We start from the raw sequence: 4,887 nt of genomic DNA, 5'->3' as shown, positions 1-4,887 counted from the left end.
AAATGCAAGTAGTTCAGGTCTCTAATTAACCAACTGAATTAAACAACTAAATTAATCAATCCTTGAGCTACCTTAACTCATGACTTATCATAATACCTTTCCACATTGAACAAATCTCTCATTGGCTTTTTAAAATTAACTTCAAAATAACAGCGGTCTAATATTAAATCTTACTTAAGCACTGCCATGATTTTATAAATTTTCATTATATATATATATATATATATATATATATATATATATAAACTCAAACTGAAAATCCCCCAAATACATGATCCATAATTCATAATTCGTATTTCCCAGCATTGGTTATGGTATTTGGTATATAATAAATATTTGATGAATAACTGTTCACTAGTTGCATTTTACTTAAGACTTTACCAAGATTATTTATAGTGACCTTAATTTTAAGGATTAACTATAGTCTATACTTCCATTATTACTGAAGACTGGGTAAAAATTCAACCACCAGTTCTGCATGATGTATCAGAGGCTAAAGGAACAAGGTTTGCTTCAGTAATGTTCAGAGCATTAGGCTCAGGAACTACTGAGGTGGCCTACTCTAGCCTAGTGCAAAAAGTATTTGCTGCATTTTTATTGGCTACATAAAGAAAAGTTTTGGTTTTGTTTTTGTCATTGTTGTTGGTGACTTTTTCCTCCTTTGGTGATAGGAAAACCTCACAGAAGTTAAGATTTGGAAACAAAGGATTACCTGAAGTTGAAACTTGAGATGGAAGATTTTCACCTTTATCCCATTGTATAGTCTTCATCTTTTGCAACTGAGGTAAAATATTATGTCCTCTTTTGTTATTTCATTTTTAGTTTTTTTTCTTTTTTCTTTTTTTTCTTTTTGTTGGTCATGGGGCCTGAACTCTGGGCCTGGGCGCTGTCCCTGAGCTTCTTTTGCTCAAGACTAGCACTCTGCCACCTGAGCCACAGTGCCACTTCCAGCTTTTTCTGCTTTTGTGGTACTGAGGAATCGAACCAAGGGCCTCATTCACGCATGGCAAGTACTCTACCACTGAACCACCTTCCCAGCCCATTTTTAGTTATTTTTTTAAACATGTATTTTTGTCCTTGCTGTTACTTTCTTTGTAAATGCAAAATAACACCTAGTCACTTAGTAAGACTTCATATACAAAGCACGGCACATTTCCTAAGAATTTGGGAGCAGGTTGGTGAGAACTAAAACTAAGAATACTTTACAATAAAGATTTTTCAGCTACAGAGAAAACTTTGTTGATCAACCAACAAGAAAGAAAAGAATCAGTTATTTTAAAAGTTTATGTAAAGATTATAATAAAAGACCTTATGTAAGAACATACAATTATAAGAGCAGAAATTTCTTTGTTGAGTTGTTTTAATGTAGGTTTTCTTGTCCTTTCAGAATAGAAAATATTGGATATGAAAGCAATCATGTAATTGATCTAGGCCAACTCCTTTATAGATTTAGGTCAGTGACCCAAGACTGAGTTATAGTTCTAGTAATTTTTTATCCACTACAAGTATGACTATTTCAAAATAGTCATATAAGTAGTTTGGTTATTTGCAAAATGTACTGCCTTGGCTCCATCACACTTTTTGAACTTACCCTAGAATGAAATACAAAATATTATTTGAATAAGAATCTATATCTATTTCTGTACTCTATATCAATTTATCATTTAGATTCAACTGCCTTTAACCTTGCTTTGAAAGCTTCCATTCCAGGTCATTGCTCAGGGTCTTGTAGAGTGTGCATTACTTGTATATTCTCTAGCAAAATCACTTTCCTCTTCTCTTCAAGCCATCATGTTTCTCTCATACTGACTTTGAAATCTGAGACTGAGAGTATTTTATTTGAGTACATGAGCTCTGAACCCACAATGCCTGGTTAAAAAATTCACATCTACACTTGCTCACTGTAGGAACTTGAATCATTGCAACTCATTTTTCAAGACTTTCAGTTACACCTATGCAAAACCAGAAGATGACTGATATTCCAGGAGGTTTGTAAGTATTAAACTCTTCAAGCAAGTGAACCTGAGGGGGATCATAATCATTTCTTGATTTTTTTATTTGTTGATAACTGGTATCAATATTGATAACTTGCCAAAGCAAAAAGATAGTCATAAGATACCAAACAAAATTTGTTCATGATTATTACAGATTCTTGTCCTGAAGTCTTTTTATGAATATGCTGTGCTATATTCTAATAATTCTGCATTCATTTAAAATACCCATTTAAAATTTGTGAATTCTCTGTAAGTTTTTTAGAAAATAAAAAGCATTACTTTTTGTATTGTTTCAGTGCATTTCCTTAATAACAAGCTGTCCTTTATGTTACAAAGATCAAAACAACAGTAAAATAATTTTTAAACTATTTAATTATTTTATGATAAAGCTCTATAAAGATTTCTATCAAGGGCCTGTAGTGTCAACCTTTATGTTTGATCCTGAGAAGTATGTTCTTATGGTTTTATCTTATGATGGAATAGTTAACATTGCCTTAAGTCTGTTGCCTCAAAATGAGGTAACACATTGACATTTCTGCTCTTAGGGCTTCAGCTCAGAAGTTCAAGTGCTTGGCATCCACAAGATACAAGAGTGTGAAAAACACATTCTTGTTTTTATTATGACTAATTCCACTGCTTGAAAAAAATCCCAAATGTCTTTTAACTGGGGAATATATTACTTATTTCTATACCAGTTTATAAAAGCAGTCTAACAAACCAGCAGAAATGAACTATGGCTCTTCCTGAACATGGTTGATACCAACACAATCAAATGGAATCTGACTCCTACTCATTGTATTATTTATTCATAGTGGGGAGAGGCTACTCCAGAGTTTGTAAAACAATATGGCGCCTGATTTGGTCTCCTCATCTTAACTTTGCTCTGCTAGTTGGAGATTTTATACATGTACAAATGATAGAAATTCATTATAATTCAATAACAAAATGCTGAAATAAGGATATAGGTTGACCCACTGTAGCAATGAGGTGTACAAGACACTATGCTGAAAATTAATTTTATCACTTGGAGGAGGGGAGGAGGAGGGGAGGTGGGGGACGGAAGGATTGGTAGGGGGAAAACAAAGGAGAAGGTAGCAATGCTCAATGGGAAATGTACTCATTAGCTTACTTATGTAACTGTAACCCCTCTGTACAGTATCTTCACAATAAAAATATATACTAAATAAAAAATAAGTATTTATTGAATGGAATAAAATTAAGATTAAAAACATATGTTTTCCAAAAAATTAATCAAGGGTAGCCATTCATTTACTCTATGTATGAGTGTTGAAGGAAGACTTACTTTGTGCAAGGTCCTGTTGCAGAATAACTTCTCAATCTTTACTCTGTAATGTCGTTGCAAAACGTATGTGTTTAACCCAACTTATAACATATCTCATCATATGTATGTAATGAGTTTTCAAGGGACACAAAAGAAGAATATTTACCTAGGAAGATGGACAAGAATGGTTAGAAGAAGACAGTTCCTAGACATGATAAGCACTTTTCTTGGAGAAAAACATAGCCAATTACAGAATTGAAGTTGCTAGCATTTAATATTGCATACTTTATAATATACAAAAAATATTTATAATAACAAAGTTTCAACATTTTAAAATGCAAGTTTGAGGTTAAAAATTTGTTTACATTTATAAATGTACAAATATGCAGCTGTAGACAAATTCATTCACTGAAATATGATGTTAGCAGTGAAGAATTCAAATTATTTATTCTTTTGGAAAAGAATTATTTATTCTTTTGGCTAATTCAGTGGCCCAACAAAATGAACACCAAGAAAGTGGAACTTGAGAGATGAAATGAGGTCAAAGAGGGGTAGACATTGAAGAGTGGAAGGTGAAGAGAATGTAGTCATAATGATCAATGCATATCCTATAAAACTAATAAAATTGAGTGGAAAGAGGGTTTGGAGGGATGCAGTGAATGACAAAAGGGATGACATTGATCAAGATGCATTGTATTAATAAACTGATTTGTTGAGTTTTAACTTACAACTACTGAAAGATGATAAAAGTCTAACTTAAAACTATTTTATTATATCACTTTTATTCATATAGTATAAGGACTATAATTCGTTGTATACAGAAACACTACTAGGGAAACAAGAAATTGACTTTAACTTATATCATGTTTATTAAAAGGCTTCACTTTCAACCTATCATAATGATATACTTGAAATTACTTTTATAAATATATCGATAAGATTTTGAGAAGTAGAAAACACAATAAAGGAATTATACTGCTTGTATAAAAAATTGTAAGGGTTTGATAAGTGCATAATGCAATATTAAAAAAATTACATCTCTTCCAAAGGTTTAGAAACCAGGATTTTTTTTGTCTTGATTTATTTGTCTTTCTCAGCACAACTTGAGTAGAAAATTATTGTACTAGTAAGTCCTCTCAATATAGTGATTCATTAAAAATATGAGAGATGTAGAAATTATAGACCTGTACCCTAAAAATGAAATACATTTTTTGTATTATGACCAAGATAGCCTTAACATTCCCTTCAACATAATTTAATCTTACCCAGGCTCATATCTGACTCTAGGCCCAAGGTCTTCCCTATTTTAAAGCACTTACTTAAGAATACTTGTAGCCGGGCACCGGTGGGTGTCTCATGCCTGTAATCCTACCTACTCAGGAGGCTGAGATCTAAGGATCATGCTTCAAGGCCAGCTCAGGGAGAAAAGTCCGTGAGACTCTGATCTCCCATAAACCACTAGGAAACCGGAAGTGGTGCTGTGGCTCAAGAGGTAGAGCACTCGCCTTGAGCTGAAGAGTACAGGGACAGTTTCCAGAACCAGAGTTCACTCCACCCGACCAAAAAAAAAAAAAAAAAAAAAAGGAATAGTTGTAATTTTTTCCCCTTCCA

General features: G+C 32.9%; 1 non-coding gene across 1 annotated transcript; it reads left to right on the top strand.

Annotated features, from left to right (window-relative positions):
• The first annotated feature begins 453 nt into the window (after positions 1–453).
• LOC138833052 (small nucleolar RNA SNORA66) lies at positions 454–578 on the top strand. Its single transcript, XR_011373769.1, has one exon. It is a non-coding gene; the product is annotated as a small nucleolar RNA SNORA66 (small nucleolar RNA).
• Positions 579–4,887: the final 4,309 nt, after the last annotated feature.

The sequence above is a fragment of the Dipodomys merriami genome, unplaced genomic scaffold (assembly GCF_024711535.1).
Source record: "Dipodomys merriami isolate MVZ:Mamm:240054 unplaced genomic scaffold, mDipMer1.0.p SCAF_20, whole genome shotgun sequence".
In the NCBI taxonomy this organism is placed as follows: Eukaryota; Metazoa; Chordata; class Mammalia; order Rodentia; family Heteromyidae; genus Dipodomys; species Dipodomys merriami.
The sequence above is the reverse complement of the archived record's forward strand: the minus strand, read 5'-3'. Positions and strand labels throughout refer to the sequence as shown.